Source organism: Salmo salar, chromosome 09 (assembly GCF_965601325.2).
Source record: "Salmo salar chromosome 09, fSalSal1, whole genome shotgun sequence".
Lineage (NCBI taxonomy): Eukaryota > Metazoa > Chordata > Actinopteri > Salmoniformes > Salmonidae > Salmo > Salmo salar.
Window position 1 is genome coordinate 118,935,126 of NC_138299.1, and position 19,091 is coordinate 118,954,216.

General features: G+C 44.1%; 2 long non-coding RNA genes across 3 annotated transcripts; one reads left to right on the forward strand and one right to left on the reverse strand.

Moving 5' to 3' along the window:
- The first annotated feature begins 981 nt into the window (after nt 1-981).
- LOC123744712 (uncharacterized) lies at nt 982-17,878 on the forward strand. The gene is made up of 3 exons (XR_006771118.2): nt 982-1,162; nt 2,445-2,520; nt 17,654-17,878. It is a non-coding gene; the product is annotated as an uncharacterized LOC123744712 (long non-coding RNA).
- Nucleotides 1,310-4,674, reverse strand: LOC123744711 (uncharacterized). 2 transcript variants are annotated; one of them, XR_014378858.1, is made up of 3 exons: nt 3,916-4,674; nt 3,202-3,729; nt 1,310-2,856 (listed from the first exon to the last, which is right to left on the reverse strand). It is a non-coding gene; the product is annotated as an uncharacterized LOC123744711 (long non-coding RNA). The 2 variants fall into 2 exon arrangements; XR_014378857.1 differs by having other exon boundaries at nt 1,310-3,729.
- Nucleotides 17,879-19,091: the final 1,213 nt, after the last annotated feature.

Here is a 19,091-nt window from a genome sequence, read left to right on the forward strand (position 1 = left end):
ATTTACTTATCCATAGATTTTTTTGTTGTTGTTATTGTCGACATTTAGAAATGTTGCATAGAAAATAGATGCAACAATTGCTTGATAGGGTGCGTTTCCATTTAACTGTCGTGTGTTGATTAAAAACAGCTGGACGTAATGACGTCATACAGTATTTTTTTCCAAGATTTATGGGACTCGCCACCCTATGGGAACCCCAGTCATAGCCGGCTGTGATACAGCCTGGGATTGAATCCAGGGTCTGTAGTGAGATGCAGTGCCTTAGACCGCTGCGCCACTCGGGAGCCCACATATAGATTCATTCGTGTTTTTATTGTTACTATTTCCTTTTTTTATGTAGCATTTTTTTCTTCCTAATTGTTGACTCTGCTTTGTTGGGAATGGGCTCATGAGTAAGCGTTTCACTGTAACGTCTACTCCTGTTGTATTCCGCACATGTGACCAATAAACTTTAATTTGATTTGACAGCGATGTAAGCCCCCTGTTTCGTGTCTCAGCCCGCGAAAGCCAGCATGGATAGAATACAATAATTGACTAATATTTGCCATATTCGAATCATTCTCATGTGCTAACATATAGCCACGGTCTGTGCCAACACTTGCATTCCTGTAGATCTGAAATAATTGGATGGTGAAACCTGCCATATTTCCAATCCTCTTTGCAGATAGCGATGTGGATGAATTGGTCCAACATAATAATAATCATTTATAACATTTCTTAAAAGTGCTTCAAAGGCAAAAAACAAACCAGCAATACGCCATTATGAATAGCCTAACTATAGTTATGTGTGGTATTTAGTATCTACAAATGGCATACTTTTTAATAAAAAGTTAATCAAATACAACCGCTGACTGTTTAGTCATAGCTAATATAATGTATGAGGCATAAAAAGACGCCTGAGCGGAGTCCCCACATCCGTGTTTCAGGGGAACGGAAGTTAGGTTGAAAACCGTCAACATCTGCTTGCCTCCATCCCCTCAGAGTGCCTCATTGCTGTTGCTCTAAGATCTCAACTCAGCGCGAATGCTCATGTGCCAATTGCATCTCAACAAGTAAACCGTCAGTGATTGTACTGTATTTTGACTAACGTTTTTATTAAAAATAATGGATTTTAGCAAACAAAGAAAGGCATTCAACAACAGAAAACAAACATCGGTACATGGTGAGGGTTTAAGAATTTACAATTTTGAAGTATCGACTGCTAGCATCACGAAAGATTCAGAACTTCATTTCGTGGAGTTGAGATCTTGGCTATACAGTACATACCCCATGACCTGTGACAAACAAATTGCAACACAATCCTCATAAATTAGTAACGTCTGAAGTCTTTATTGAAATACCAGCCAATTGAGATGCTGTATAGTGGAGTTGAGAGAAATTATCAAGTTTGGCATATAGCATATGGATGACTTTTCTGTAATGAAGGTGTATGTATAACAGACATTATATTATTAAAGTTTCAATGCAGCTGTTTTTTAAAATCTCAATATCAAATCATTTCTGGGTAACAATTAAGTACCTTTTTACTGTGACTGTTTTAAATTTAAAATGGTCAAAAATAAACAAAAATAGCTTCTTAGCAAAGGGCAATTTCTCAAGCAAGAATTTAGCTAGGATTGTCTGGGAGTAATCTGATTCGGGAGAGAAACTGAAAACTATCTGTTATTGGTGGAGAGGTTAACTAATTAATGCAGGCCAAAACTCCATCTCACCAAAACAGGCAGAAATTTCTCTTACACTAAAAGGGCAGTATCAATTTCACAGTATTATTCCAACTTCAGTGTGGAATTATATATAAAATACAGGCAATAATGGTTTTGACTGCACTGGGCCTTTAAAGTCATCCAAGGTTAGGTGGCAGTAAAGTTTGAATATTGCATTGCTGGTTATACTAGAAATGTATACATTTCTGTGGCAGTGGAGACATGTTTGAGGAAAATATTACTTCTTTAATCTATTGCCCAAACTAAACTCAACGATGTTCCATACATACATACAGTACATCATGTAAGACATAAAGAGTTAAGAATTATATATATAAAAAAAAAAAAAATCGAAATCTTGACAGGCTTTAAAAATTGATTACAGGAACCAAAAATATATAATTAGGGGAATCATCCATTTTAGAGAAAGGTACATTTTTCAGGCGGTATAAAACAAGTTAATAGCCTAACAATCTACAGATTCGTTTTTTATCAATTTTAAACATGTAAAACAAGTAATATTTATTTTCCATTTCTCAAAACTGTAACGAAATCATAGATGAGAGTGAAAGATAGTAGGAAGAATAGTTCAGTTTAGGCAATTGAATCAACACATGATTACAATACTCATTAATCCTGTCTTTAAAACCAGACACACTCCAGTGCAACAGTAGAATGTCCTCTGGCTATGCCAAGGCTAAACGATATGTAAACATTCTCTGTTTTTGGTTGTTCTTGCAGGTCAGTCCTTTGAACTGTCTGTGTGCCATCATCAGTTCCACCCTGCTGTACATACAGATGCTTGGAGTCTTCTGAGGTAAAACATTTGTTTGTTAGAAGATGTTTCTTCTCTTGTCTCATTTATTCCAGTTTTTCCAAGCAGCGATTTTATGGTATCGATGTGGAACCCACGTGGTAAAGTACAGTAGCTTTGCACAGAACAGGGCGGGGCCTTGAGGATGAGACCTAACCCTCTGACTTGACCAGGTAGTGCAGTACCAGGTAGGTGGCAAGTCGGAGGATCACGAAGAAGATCCCCAGAACGATGAAGTCCATGTAGAGCTTGGCGTCCTCCACATCCAACAGTTGGACCTCCTCATGCTTCTGGAACTTACACACTTTCCCCGGATAATACAGATAGGTACGGTTCATCCTGTATATGGACAGGATCACCCCTTCAAATCCGTACTTGTGAGACAACAGACTAAAATCTAGATGAAACCAGATGACTGGTACCTGTATTGTTATTATTTACAGGTCAATACAATGCAAAGATGGAAACAATCAGTGTTCCTCTGCGTTGGGACATTTTACTCCCTCTCTCTTTTCATATTTTATTGAGATAGACAGGCATGAAGTGAGTAGTGGAGACAGTTAAAGGTAGAAGACGTAAATCGCTGGACTCTGGGGTTGAACCCCCACAGCTAGTGGTCATGTCATGTGTCGTTCAAGGTCAGCAGCTACCACTAAACCAGACTCCAGCACGAGTGGGACATACCTGACGTAGGACACATAGGAGCTTGGTGTCAAAGTTGACAAAGAAACCCAAGAAGAGAAGGACAGGAATGGCAGTGACGTGGCCGACAAATGTGGCCAGCTGTGGAAAGAGAGACCGGTAGAGTGGCTAATGGTCTGTAAACATTGCAAGCGACAAGTAATTTGATTGGTGCTCATGGACAAAAAGTAGATCAGGCTGTTCATGCAAGCAGATGGAAAAATAAGTTACTACATTGTTTAGGTTGTGCTCGGGTAGGAAAAAAATAATTGCTGTGTGTACTGACTAGGAGATGCATGTGCCATTTCAAAGTGGTAAGAAATGATCTAGATGGTGAAACATTATCATTAGTTAGTATTTAGTTAGTTCCAGTAGGTACCTGGAGGTTGGTGGAGGCAGCACCAACCAGGAGCCCTAGTGACTGGGCTACCAGGGCTGTGCAGATGGACAGGGCGAGAAAGAGCATGAGGCCTCCGGAGGCTGATCTGTCATCCAGTACACTATACTGCAGTACATGATGGGGCAGAGGACCTGGGGAGAGGGGGCCGTACTGTACATAAACACTGGGTGGCACTGCTGTATCTGTTTGTATTATGCTGTTGGGTTCTCTGAAACACATACACACACACTTTCTCACTTGCACACACACAGACAACCACACACGCAAACAAACACACATTTTGCTGTGTGCCTGCTTTGTTTGGATGACCATCTCACCTGGAATGGAATGTCAGCCATAGTCTTAGGCAGATAGTAAGCCTTCGGGCTGTACCAGTAGTTTAGATGTTCCCTCAGAAAAACGGACATCTCCAGAGGAACTGCAGGTCAGACATTAAGAAACGGCAAACGATAATTAAACAGTCTGCCTTCATGGATCCTAGGGGATCCCTGGAAAACAATGACGTTTGTTGCTGAATGGACTATCCAATGACTACCCTGACTAAATAAATAAAGTTGAGTTGACACTGGTTTCAGTTAGCCTAGCAGCGTTAACACATGCTTGTGTGACCCTTCAGGGTAAGCTAGCTTGTTTAACTTACATCTAGACGTTCCGCTAGCGGAACACCTGCTCCAATATCCAATGAGAGTGTGGCGCGAATTACAAACTCCTCAAAAATACAAAAACTTCCATTTTTCAAACATATGACTATTTTACAGCATTTTAAAGACAAGACTCTCCTTTATCTAACCATACTGTCCGATTTCAAAAAGGCTTTACAGCGAAAGAAAAACATTAGATTATGTCAGCAGAGTACCCAGCCAGAAATAATCAGACACACATTTTTCAAGCTAGCATATAATGTCACAAAAAACAAAACCACAGCTAAATGCAGCACTAACCTTTGATGATCTTCATCAGATGACAACCCTAGGACATTATGTTATACAATACATGCATGTTTTGTTCAATCAAGTTCATATTTATATCAAAAACCAGCTTTTTACATTAGCATGTGACGTTCAGAACTAACATACCCCCCACAAACATCCGGTGAATTTACTAAATTACTCACGATAAACGTTCACAAAAAACATAACAATTATTTTAAGAATTATAGATACAGAACTCCTTTGTGCAATCGAGGTGTCCGATTTTAAAATAGCTTTTCGGTGAAAGCAAATTTTGCAATATTCTGATACATAGCCCGGCATCACAGGGCTAGCTATTTAGACACCCAGCAAGTTTAGCCTTCACCAAAGTCAGATTTACTATTAGAAAAGTTTGATTACCTTTGGTGTTCCTCGTCAGAATGCACTCCCAGGACTGCTACTTCAATAACAAATGTTGGTTTGGTTCAAAATAATCCATAGTTATATCCAAATAGCGGCGTTTTGTTCGTGCGTTCTAGACACTATCCGAAATGGTAAATCAGGGTCGTGCGCATGGCGCATTTCATGACAAAAAAAATCTAAATATTCCATTACCGTACTTCGAAGCATGTCAACCGCTGTTTAAAATCAATTTTTATGCAATTTATCTCATAAAAAAGCGATAATATTCCGACCGGGAATCTGCTTTTCGGTAAATAGAGGGAAAAACAGAAAGACGGGGGCGGCCTGTGCACGCGCCTAAGCCCTTTGTCCTCTGATAGACCACTTAGCAAAAGCGCTCGTGTGTTTCAGCCAGGGCTTTGAATTACGTCATTCAGCTTTTTCCCGGGCTCTGAGCGCCCATGGAAGCCGTAGGTAGTGTCACGTTACAGCAGAGATCCTTTGTAATGGATAGAGAGGCTATAGAAGGCCAAGAAATGGTCAGACAGGGTACTTCCTGTACAGAATCTTCTCAGGTTTTGGCCTGCCAAATGAGTTCTGTTATACTCACAGACACCATTCAAACAGTTTTAGAAACTTTGGAGTGTTTTCTATCCAAAGCTAATAATTATATGCATATTCTAGTTTCTGGGCAGGAGTAATAATCAGATTAAATCGGGTACGTTTTTTATCCGGCCGTGAAAATACTGCCCCCTAGCCATAACAGGTTAAAAGGACTCGCTAAGAATGACCAGCAGACGTGAGCTAAATGTTACAAATGGTTGAAACTCCCAGACCAGAAAGCTACACGTTGAAATGGTTGGAAACTCTGAAACTCAACACGAGGTGAAGAAAATAAACTCACTAGACCAGGACATTTGACAATCTGCAGCTGTGCGTGTAAAGTGATCTAGAACTTTGACTATCTACCCGAGGAAGAAAATAGGCGAGAAGGTCACCTCAGACAATCACTGGTACAGTTGATTAGCTGTCTTACGTCAGATATCGAGAAACGTGAATCTAAACGATAATCCTAATACGCACATCAACACTGAATACCAGACCACTAAGAAGAAGGATAACCAGAGCCTTACACCCATCGGGCCATTCCCCATAGAAGGGTTGAATGGTTTCAACAGAGAGATGACGAGCAAAGACATGTAAATACATTGCATTTCTTACCAAAACGGGCGGCGGCTCATGTGTAAGGAATATGGTTACTGTGAGCGTAGTTTCAAAATGTACGTTAAATGTCCCTTTTCCCACATCTCTCTATTCCCCCTCTTCTTCACCTCTGTGTAATAAGCTGTCATATCTTGTCAGTCCACTAGGGACTTGTGTATTCTGTGTTATTGTTTAGTTCGTGAATAAATAATTAGATCAATTTGTGTAGAACTGAAAAAAATCAGAAAAGGTTGGGGTTCTTGCGGATTCAAGAAGTCTGCGACGTTCAGAATGAGACTGATATGAGGTAATGATTAATAAATGACTGTATATCTTATATATACTGCTCAAAAAAATTAAGGGAACACATAAATAACACATCCTAGATCTGAATGAAATAAATAATCTTATTAAATACTTTTTTCTTTACATAGTTGAATGTGCTGACAACAAAATCACACAAAAATAATCAATGGAAATCCAATTTATCAACCCATGGAGGTCTGGATTTGGAGTCACACTCAAAATTAAAGTGGAAAACCACACTACAGGCTGATCCAACTTTGATGCAATGTCCTTAAAACAAGTCAAAATGAGGCTCAGTAGTGTGTGTGGCCTCCACGTGCCTGTATGACCTCCCTACAATGCCTGGGCATGCTCCTGATGAGGTGGCGGATGGTCTCCTGAGGGATCTCCTCTTAGACCTGGACTAAAGCATCCGCCAACTCCTGGACAGTCTGTGGTGCAACGTGGCATTGGTGGATGGAGCGAGACATGATGTCCCAGATGTGCTCAATTGGATTCAGGTCTGGGGAACGGGCGGGCCAGTCCATAGCATCAATGCCTTCCTCTTGCAGGAACTGCTGACACACTCCAGCCACATGAGGTCTAGCATTGTCTTGCATTAGGAGGAACCCAGGGCCAACCGCACCAGCATATGGTCTCACAAGGGGTCTGAGGATCTCATCTCGGTACCTAATGGCAGTCAGGCTACCTCTGGCGAGCACATGGAGGGCTGTGCGGCCCCCCAAAGAAATGCCACCCCACACCATGACTGACCCACCGCCAAACCGGTCATGCTGGAGGATGTTGCAGACAGCAGAACGTTCTCCACGGCGTCTCCACTCTGTCACGTCTGTCACGTGCTCAGTGTGAACCTGCTTTCATCTGTGAAGAGCACAGGGCGCCAGTGGCGAATTTGCCAATCTTGCTGTTCTCTGGCAAATGCCAAACGTCCTGCACGGTGTTGGGCTGTAAGCACAACCCCCACCTGTGGACGTCGGGCCCTCATACCACCCTCATGGAGTCTGTTTCTGACCGTTTGAGCAGACACATGCACATTTGTGGCCTGCTGGAGGTCATTTTTCAGGGCTCTGGCAGTGCTTCTCCTGCTCCTCCTTGCACAAAGGCGGAGGTAGCGGTCCTGCTGCTGGGTTGTTGCCCTCCTACGGCCTCCTCCACGTCTCCTGATGTACTGGCCTGTCTCCTGGTAGCGCCTCCATGCTCTGGACACTACGCTGACAGACACAGCAAACCTTCTTGCCACAGCTCGCATTGATGTGCCATCCTGGATGAGCTGCACTACCTGAGCCACTTGTGTGGGTTGTAGACTCCGTCTCATGCTACCACTAGAGTGAAAGCACCGCCATCATTCAAAAGTGACCAAAACATCAGCCAGGAAGCATAGGAACTGAGAAGTGGTCTGTGGTCCCCACCTGCAGAACCACTCCTTTATTGGGGGTGTCTTGCTAATTGCCTATAATTTCCACCTGTTGTCTATTCCATTTGCACAACAGCATGTGAAATTTATTGTCAATCAGTGTTGCTTCCTAAGTGGACAGTTTGATTTCACAGAAGTGTGATTGACTTGGAGTTACATTGTGTTGTTTAAGTGTTCCCTTTATTTTTTTGAGCAGTGTATATCATGTTGAGTTTAATTTGGGAGATGGTAACCTGTTAAACAACTTCTTCTGTGGTGCCCCAAATTCCTGATGAGTTAATTGTTACAAGATTAATTTAATTGAGTAACAAATAAACACAGTTGATTCGATAAATAAGTCATGACATTAATCAAAGTCACGACAGCCTAACATTGCTGATTAATGCACAATTCTGTCACATCACATGTGAGCATGGTGGGCATCAGAGCTCCGAACATGAGGAAGAGCATGGAGAAGAAGAGGAAGCCGGTGTTGTTGAAGACCTTGCTGGAGTCGTTGCCGATGTTCAAGTAGAGCAAGCCGATCAGTACTCCTATTGAGATGTGTGACATCAGCCTTAGGTGTGTCAACACCTGAAACCGAAATGCTCACAATGACTCACAGCATGCAAGCCCTCCTTTCTTATACAACTGGCCCAAAAAGTTGTGTACATGCACGCTATTGCAACCAGGTACCTGAGGAATGCCCTTGTAATTCTACTCACATACATGGTCTTGGCATATTGTTATCAACGTTCTATTGAATAGAATGCAAAACTGTGTCAAAGTGCTTGTGGCAAATGAATGGCTCTCAATGGCTCCTGAGTCCTGTGATAAGAGACAGAGATGGGCATGTCACGACAAAACACAGTGTCACTGTCTAAAGTGTGCGTGAGTGTGTTTGTGCGTGTGTGTCAGTAAATGGGGCTTATTGTTTGGTGATCCTTAACATTAGTACTCACCTTGGGTTAGTTTGTTGGACAAACATCAGATGTGTCTTTTTTGTCACTTGAGTTCTTCTTCTATGGCTCACATTCCACCCTGGACCGCCTCAAACAGAACAGGATTCCGATCTCCATACTCCCCCGATGCCACTTTGATGACTGGGACAGAGAAAATCCTGTTAACACGTTCTATGAATAGCCTCTTACTAAAACACATTATGCATAGCTAATAAGGCAATATAACTGCATTTTTAAGGCATTATGAAGAGGGTATTAACAAAACATGGCAGAAGTCTGCAATGTGGGGCAAAAGACAAAGATATTTAGCTGATATTGAGTATGTGTGCTCTGTTCTGAGGTCCCATTGAACTCACTGAAATCTGCCGGGTTGTGGTAGGTGGGGCAGGGGAGCCCTAGGTTCTTCAGATAGGGGATGAGGTATGGGACGGTGCCTTTGTATATGCACTGGGCCTGACTCAGGATGTACAGCTGTGGAAGGACAAGACAACACATCAGGTGGAGAGAAAGACACAGCTGGTCAGTGGGTGGGGACCTGTGTTTTTCCTGATCACCTGACCCTACCAGAAAAAAACTCTGGGCTTTTATAGAATACAACTAGGGGCCTGGAAGTTTTCTGGTCTGGTTCCGTGGTTAGGAAAAACTCCTCGCCACACCCAGGGGACAATTGCTACGGCTCTGTATTGTCTCTGTGTTAGTGTGTTGTCTAATCATTTGATGGATTGAAGTGGCCTGTTTGTTCCTTATCAAACATCTCAAAGAGCTTGGCGCTGGGCTGGTGGATGGTGCAGATGATTGTGCGTCCCCCTAGGGCTAGAGATTTCATGAGGGAAACCACTTGGTAACAGGAGGCACTGTCCAGACCACTGGAAACAACAGCCATAGAGTGGGAGAGAGTTAGGAAGTAGGACCAGCAGGATACTGGTAGTTGAGAAACAACCTCTATTTCAAATTTAATGTGGAATGTACAGTATATCACTACAGTTATATATGTCCAATTTACCCCAGCCCCAAAAATCAGGCTACTGATGCCTAAATAGTTCAATTTAATTCAATTCCATACAACTTTATTAATCCCTGAGGGGCGGTTAGAAAGGCACTTTCAGTGCATGGCACCATTTCTGTTGTAGCAAGGGGGGTTTAATCCATGGTAGAGGTCATGTTAAGTCATCAGCAGGACCAGGAGTTTTTCCTTCAGGCCCTGTTATTTTAAATGGACTGAAATCTTGAAATCTGAAAGCCCTCCAGGACCTAGATCAAGTAACACTGCCACACTACACCACAAACAAGAATGTATTGTACAAGGGCTTATCTTGTCCCATAGTTGATGGATCAGGTGGACAGGTTGATATGGTGAGCCTCTTACCTGGTTGGCTCATAAAAAAAGAACATGACTGGGGGGTTGTTGACTAGGGCGATTGCTAGCCGTTTACACTGCCCCCCAGATAGGGAGCTGGTGCGGGTGTGAGCACACTCCTGGAGCCCTAGAGCAGTCAGGATCTCATTCACCTACACAAACACGCACACACATACAGGCACCCACACACAAATAACATTTTCTACCATTAGTAGGCAAACACAAATCACAGTCATATGTATAATTTCACACATCTGCATCACCAGGTTTTTTTTTTTTCAATTCCATATTTCCACTGGGCTAAAAGTTGGCCGAAACCTGAAACATCAAATCCATAGAATACAGTAATTTAGCTATGTTTTAGTCAGGAAAATGTACGATATCCACTGAAAATGTACGATTTCTACTATTCACCGTGCTGTACATCCAGTGGATGGCAGCAGTCACCACTTTCTTCTACACCTCACATTAGTCTTTACTGCATAATAACAAACCATAAAAACAACCTATTCTCCCAATAAGAACATGTGTCTGGGTAATGTTCATTAGGCACCAAACCGAAGGAAACGGACTGAAACAGGGAGGGACTACCTAGATTTGTCCATTAATAATTTTTGTTTTCAGTTGCAAAACGTTTTAAAATGTTTTCCATTGTGTGCCCTAATGAACACGACCCTGTTTTCTCACCATCATTGCCTCCCGGACAGTGAGGTGCGGCAGCAGCATGTCATCCAGCATGATATAACAGGACATCTGACAAAATGTGCAGAGATCTCTGGGTTTTCCGTTCACCAGGATCTTCCCTTTCATGCCTGTTTCCCTAAGGAGGACACACAGGAGTGGAGAATGGATCAATACAAACATTCATTTCACGACTCTTGGTGCCGTGACATGATGATTGATAATAAACACATTTACATTTACGTCATTTAGCAGACGCTCTTATCCAGAGCGACTTACAAAATGGTGCATTCACCTTATGATATCCAGTGGAACAACCACTTTACAATAGTGCATCTAAATATTTTAAGGGGGGGGGGGGGGTTAGAAGGATTACTTTATCCTATCCTAGGTATTCCTTAAAGAGGTGGGGTTTCAGGTGTCTCCGGAAGGTGGTGATTGACTCCGCTGTCCTGGCGTCGTGAGGGAGCTTGTTCCACCATTGGGGTGCCAGAGCAGCGAACAGTTTTGACTGGGCTGAGCGGGAACAGTGCTTCCTCAGAGGTAGGGGGGCCAGCAGGCCAGTGGTGGATGAACGCAGTGCCCTTGTTTGGGTGTAGGGCCTGATCAGAGCCTGAAGGTATGGAGGTGCCGTTCCCTTCACAGCTCCGTAGGCAATCACCATGGTCTTGTAGCGGATGTGAGCTTCAACTGGAAGCCAGTGGAGAGAGCGGAGGAGCGGGGTGACGTGAGAGAACTTGGGAAGGTTGAACACCAGACGGGCTGCGGCGTTCTGGATGAGTTGTAGGGGTTTAATGGCACAGGCAGGGAGCCCAGCCAACAGCGAGTTGCAGTAATCCAGACGGGAGATGACAAGTGCCTGGATTAGGACCTGCGCCGCTTCCTGTGTGAGGCAGGGTCGTACTCTGCGAATGTTGTAGAGCATGGACCTACAGGATCGGGTCACCGCCTTGATGTTAGTGGAGAACGACAGGGTGTTGTCCAGGATCACGCCAAGGTTCTTAGCACTCTGGGAGGAGGACACAAGGGAGTTGTCAACCGTGATGGCGAGATTATGGAACGGGCAGTCCTTCCCCGGGAGGAAGAGCAGCTCCGTCTTGCCGAGGTTCAGCTTGAGCTGGTGATCCGTCATCCACACTGATATGTCTGACAGACATGCAGAGATGCGATTCGCCGCCTGGTTATCAGAAGGGGGAAAGGAGAAGATTAATTGTGTGTCGTCTGCATAGCAATGATAGGAGAGACCATGTGAGGATATGACAGAGCCAAGTGACTTGGTGTATAGCGAGAATAGGAGAGGGCCTAGAACAGAGCCCTGGGGGACACCAGTGGTGAGAGCGCATGGTGCGGAGACAGATTCTCGCCACGCCACCTGGTAGGAGCGACCTGTCAGGTAGGACGCAATCCAAGCGTGGGCCGCGCCGGAGATGCCCAACTCGGAGAGGGTGGAGAGGAGGATCTGATGGTTCACAGTATCAAAGGCAGCAGATAGGTCTAGAAGGATGAGAGCAGAGGAGAGAGAGTTAGCTTTAGCAGTGCGGAGAGCCTCCGTGACACAGAGAAGAGCAGTCTCAGTTGAATGCCCAGTCTTGAAACCTGACTGATTAGGATCAAGAAGGTCATTCTGAGAGAGATAGCAGGAGAGCTGGCCAAGGACGGCACGTTCAAGAGTTTTGGAGAGAAAAGAAAGAAGGGATACTGGTCTGTAGTTGTTGACATCGGAGGGATCGAGTGTAGGTTTTTTCAGAAGGGGTGCAACTCTCGCTCTCTTGAAGACGGAAGGGACGTAGCCAGCGGTCAAGGATGAGTTGATGAGCGATGTGAGGAAGGGGAGAAGGTCTCCGGAAATGGTCTGGAGAAGAGAGGAGGGGATAGGGTCAAGTGGGCAGGTTGTTGGGCGGCCGGCCGTCACAAGACGCGAGATTTCATCTGGAGAGAGAGGGGAGAAAGAGGTCAAAGCACAGGGTAGGGCAGTGTGAGCAGGACCAGCGGTGTCGTTTGACTTAGCAAACGAGGATCGGATATCGTCAACCTTCTTTTCAAAATGGTTGACGAAGTCATCCGCAGAGAGGGAGGAGGGGGGGGAGGGGGAGGAGGATTCAGGAGGGAGGAGAAGGTAGCAAAGAGCTTCCTAGGGTTAGAGGCAGATGCTTGGAATTTAGAGTGGTAGAAAGTGGCTTTAGCAGCAGAGACAGAAGAGGAGAATGTAGAGAGGAGTGAGTGAAAGGATGCCAGGTCCGCAGGGAGGCGAGTTTTCCTCCATTTCCGCTCGGCTGCCCGGAGCCTTGTTCTGTGAGCTCGTAGTGAGTCGTCGAGCCACGGAGCAGGTGGGGAGGACCGAGCCGGCCTGGAGGATAGGGGACAGAGAAAATCAAAGGATGCAGAAAGGGAGGAGAGGAGGGTTGAGGAGGCAGAATCAGGAGATAGGTTGGAGAAGGTTTGAGCAGAGGGAAGAGATGATAGGATGGAAGAGGAGAGAGTAGCGGGAGAGAGAGAGCGAAGGTTGGGACGGCGCAATACCATCCGAGTAGGGGCAGAGTGAGAAGTGTTGGATGAGAGCAAGAGGGAAAAGGATACAAGGTAGTGGTCGGAGATTTGGAGGGGAGTTGCAATGAGATTAGTGGAAGAACAGCATCTAGTAAAGATGAGGTCAAGCGTATTGCCTGCCTTGTGAGTAGGGGGGGAAGGTGAGAGGGTGAGGTCAAAAGAGGAGAGGAGTGGAAAGAAGGAGGCAGAGAGGAATGAGTCAAAGGTAGACGTGGGGAGGTTAAAGTCACCCAGAACTGTGAGAGGTGAGCCATCCTCAGGAAAGGAACTTATCAAGGCGTCAAGCTCATTGATGAACTCTCCAAGGGAACCTGGAGGGCGATAAATGATAAGGATGTTAAGCTTGAAAGGGCTGGTAACTGTGACAGCATGGAATTCAAATGAGGAGATAGACAGATGGGTCAGGGGAGAAAGAGAGAATGTCCACTTGGGAGAGATGAGGATTCCAGTGCCACCACCCCGCTGGCTCGATGCTCTAGGGGTATGCGAGAACACGTGGGCAGACGAAGAGAGTGCAGTAGGAGTAGCAGTGTTATCTGTGGTAATCCATGTTTCCGTCAGCGCCAGGAAGTCTAGGGACTGGAGGGTAGCATAGGCTGAGATGAACTCAGCCTTGTTGGCTGCAGACCGGCAGTTCCAGAGGCTGCCGGAGACCTGGAACTCCACGTGGGTCGTGCGCGCTGGGACCACCAGGTTAGAGTGGCAGCGGCCACGCGGTGTGAAGCGTTTGTATGGCCTGTGCAGAGAGGAGAGAACAGGGATAGACAGACACATAGTTGACAAGCTACAGAAGTGTTGTTTCTTGTATTATTGTCTCCTGTGTCTTTAGAGAACTGTTTCACTTTGATATCCTTTTTCTTCTGTCCTGATTTTCTCTTTCTTTTCTTCTGTTAACTAGATATTCTTTGTTGCTCTTCGTTAGCTAGCTAGCTTCTTCCAAAAGAGTCCCTAGCAACTGCTTAGCAACTGGTAAACAATTCAGCTTGCTAAGATAACTACAATTTTATGAAAAATAGTAATTTTTCAAAAGCCTATCTTCTTTGTTTGTTGCTTGTTTTTTCTCCTATTCAGTCTTGCAGTTTTCTTTTGCTTTTTTCCGATGTACTTCACTCTAAAAACCATGCAAATCTCAATATCTGTAGGAGCTCACCCCTCAGCAGCTGCTGCTCATGGGTTCATTTCCATCAAACCCACATTATTGAACTTTTATTTCCACTGTGGCTCTTTTCCCATGGTCAAACACATCACATTATTGTTTAAAAGATCCCAAAATGGTTTTAGGTACTGTGAAAACCTACTACTAGGTACTAGACCTTCCTCAGAGTTACTTTAGATTCTTCCAGTTTTTACAAAAGTAATGTTATGTGTGCAGGCAGAAGTTTGTAAACAAAGACAATGAGTTAACATTCCAATCACAGTGGAATGAAGCAGAGCAGGTGTACTTTTTGGGAAATAGATGTCAGACAAGAAGTGATCGTTGAAAATTGGGATGAATACTTGAATAAGCAAAAATAAGTGCTTGCAGGTAGTGTAAACTATGCAAAAGCCGTTCAGAGCTGTTGCTGAGCGTTAACGTTTCCTGCTCATATGCACATGTAGGACCCCCAGAGACCAGGATTCAATCCCTGCCTCAACCCTTTACCCTGTTACACCTATCTCCCTCGCCCTTTCTGATATATCTGAAAAAAAAACATTCAAATATATGTAAGGCTGAGTGGTGTTCCAGTCTCCTTTAAAACAAAAAACTATGCAAAAGAATGATTGCAGCCCTATCACCTGTAGCCAGCCAGGACGTTCATCAGAGTGGACTTGCCGGCCCCTGAGGGCCCCGTGATTCCAATCAGCTCTTGGCTGCAAAACCTCCCCGACAGGCACTTCAGTAAGGCTTTAAAACCTGAAAAAAAGACCAGACACTTAGAAAATCCCCCTGAAAGATCAGTGAGATTGTATTGTGTAAAGAATAGGTCCATCAATGTCCCAAATGGTATAAATTAATTCACTGACAAGTCGATTCATTTCAGTAATAGGTCAAGTATATTTAAATACAGACTAGCCTAAATACAAGAGCAGAGTCAAAACGTTTTCTATTGATTATCCTGAAAAAAGACTGATGGAGGAAGGATAAATGCTGAGAAGAAAGCTCTCCAGAGCTTTGAGGCGCCGAACAACTGATTTGTAGTCAGCACTGTATCAAGTCTATCAACTGCTCGATGGCCCCATACACACTCCGGTTGTACAACTGATGTACAACCGATTTGACACAATGGTTGTGATACAGCTGATATTTTTGTGATACAACGGAAACTTTGTCTGCACAAAATTGTTAAGACAACTATTGAGTGGTGTCTCTACACTGGTGTAATTATTTTTGTGCAGAAAACTCTCCGTTATATCACAACCGTTGTACCGTTGTACATCAGTTGTACAACTTAAGTATGTACAGGGCCCATGTGTGGAATTTAATTATACTGTGGCCATGTTGATTTGAAATCATGTCTAATGGGATAGAAGGTGGAAGTTCTTCATTAGAGTCAATCACATGTCATTTGTCTGCCAACCCTAACCAAAGTTGACTTATTCTTTAAAAAAATTGCAGTCTAAACATACGTTGGTTGGCATAGGAAAAACAGCTCGGCCTGACGGTGCAAGACGTATAACCACGTTGAAATGTTCAGTGTGAATAAGGTCCATTCAAATTCACAAAGCATGTCCATAAAGATAGTCATCACAAAAGTATATCACCAGACCATTCATTGCTATATAGCCTAGACTTCAACATTATCTTACTCCTTGAATAGAAATGCACCTCAATCACCACGCTACCATCAGAGGCTCCCTCATTGATGCAGCCGGGCTCCATCAGCTGTGCAGCGCGGCTGCAAAAAAGACGACGACTTGGAACGCCACCATTGGCTAATTGGACATTAGCCGTTGAGAATGACCTTTAGCCTTTAGTGACCGCGAAAGACATACAGTACACACCAAAATGTCGAAGGATTCGGAGCAGGAACCACCAATCACGGGGCAACGTTTGCTTTTTGTTTTGGTCACGGCAAGCGACTACAGTCCACGTCATCATCTCTGTCAGTGTCACATAGGTTTCTAAGCTAGGAAAGTTGATTCAGAACAAGAGAGAAGGATTCCCTAGACTAGAGAATTTAATTTATTGATGATCAGGTCATTTGGTATGAAGTGCTATAGGCACATTGTTTGGGAGTTGATGCATGGTCAATAATGGTCTTTAAACACGGCTGACACAGCATCCCAATGCTATCCCAAAGGATAAAGCTGTTGTTGATGAAATGTGAAGGTAAAATGTGAGTTTTGAGTTGAGCTCATTCAGCAGCGACCAAGGTATTTCCTTTATACATTCAACTTTCAAGCTGGGCATTTTGTTTTTTTCAATAAATCCTTAATTAAAAAATAACATTTGGAAAACAAACTACAGCATCCAGGAGGCAACGTTGTCGCCCAGCTCAGAGGATGCACAGCAGGGTCATTAACTCTACGCATGAATCACGGTTGTGATCTCAGCAGGCGACTCCGGTCGGGAATATTTATTTCCTGTCCAACCAGCCGTACGAGTGACCTCATCAGATGAATACTCCTTGCAGTTGCCGTAAGGTGTTCTTAAGGTGTTCGTAAAGGCGTCCTTCTAACCTCAGTGTTAAGAGAAACTCCCTCCACATGCCTTAATAGATTGGAAATGGGGGGAGTATTTCAAAAATTGCATTTCCTGTTAGCTAGTTCCACCTTGTTCCTGATCTCTGTGATGTGAGGTGATGACAGCACCATCACAATACTGGGCAGGGTAAAAATGAATGAACACATACACATGCATGCGCACACACACACACACAGCCATGTTTATGTTACTTGTCAAGACTTTTTGGTGAGTAAAAATGTATTCCCATTCAAAATCCTATTTTCCTAAAACCCTAAACCTAAGCTTAACCCCTAACCCTTAACCCCAAACCTTATTAAACCTAAAATAACATTTTTGACTTTTCAGAAATGTTCTTGTTTCCTATCGTGTCAGGATATTCTGGTCCTGACAAGATAGGACAACAAGTCCACACACACACACACACAACGAGAGGCTGTAGGTGTTTATGTCTTAGTATTTGCTGGAGAACATGTCACATCTGCTCCCACTACGCCCTCTGGTGTCATCCTAACCTGCAGTTCTACCCCTCAGTCAGTTGTTATCCTAGCCTTTTGTCAGTTCTCAAGATCCTGTTGCCCTGCTGTGCTTGTTTCCCTGCCTTACTCTGTTTTGTCCTCTCGTTGCAGTACCGCTCTGTCTCTGGCTCCCGTACCACATCTCACCACCAACCACCTTGCTCTGGACTTCACTCACCCCCACCATCTTGGATTCCCCTCAGGACCTGTTTACCCTGTTCAACTCAGTCAACTCCAACCTCACTCTACACTTTGGGTTTATCTGCAACTCATCTGAGCTACCCCGGTTCTGCACTCCATATCTCTCTGTGTACAATAAACATTTTGGTTCATTCATCCCTGCTTCTGCATCTGAGTCCGCTCTTGGGTTCCCCTGTGTTCGCTCCGCGTAACAGAACAGTGTAAAGGAACCTGGAATACTGTAAGACATTGTTACCTGCCAAAATATAATGTTGCTATTATTCAGGAAAACGGGTACTTTTCCTGTCTCAGTTAGCTCCCCATGGCTTAAGACCTCTTTAAACTCCATCCCAGGAAGCACACTTCTACTCACAATCTCTCCACATTATCTCCTCACACAGCACAGCAGCTCAGCTGTCTATTTTAAGGAACATCTTTGAGGCAGGATTTCAGCTGGGAGATGTATGCTATTTATTCACGTTTCTTAGTTTAGAAAAGGGCTTATCAGCAGCCAGGTGCACCACATCACTCAATGGCTCATTGAGAGTGCAGTGGATGGATGGATGAATGGTGTGCGTGCGTGTGTCTGTGTACCAGACTGAGAGACACAGTATGTGGCTGTGATTGAATTTGAATCTGCCACTTATTCTCGAGTGCTCTCTCCAAAGTCTGATTCAAGCAACCTTCAATGCTGCTGACATTCCATTATGAAATATCAGAGAGCTTGTGTAGGATGAGAGAACCAGCCTACATGACAGACTGGTCAACACTGCATGATAAACACTGACAATGGAAAGTGTATTATTCAAGGTTGCTCATGCCTCTTTGGAAGGTGCCCGGTTAGTAAGGGGAGGATTTTTTTGTCAAAGATCAGGGGTTTGTCAGCTCTGAGCTACAGGTCTTCCCTTAATTATTGTGTAACTAGGGTAAGGTCACATGGTTAGGAAAAACTCCTGGGCCTAGTTATGACTGGGTGATGATGGTAAATCCATGGGTTTCATGACAGATTACTAGTATGTCTATGTGCCAGCTGGCAGACTTCTGTGTCAGTCATCTGTGCTTACCTTGAACCTATGCTCCACTAAACCTTAATGTACAGTGGTGCCTACATAAACATACAGTACAACATCTACACTCAGTCAATTAGTGTAATTCTGTTACCTATCGATAGATATAGCGCTGTCTGTAGCAATTTACCCAGTATCATCCCTGTGCACCTGCTTCAAAATGTCCGCTATCATCCTGTGCCAAAGAAATGGAAAATAGCTGCACTGAATGACTACCGACCCGTAGCACTCACTTCCGTCATCATGAAGTGCTTCGAGAGGGTAGTCAAAGACCACATAACCCTCCTCCCTGTCCGACACAC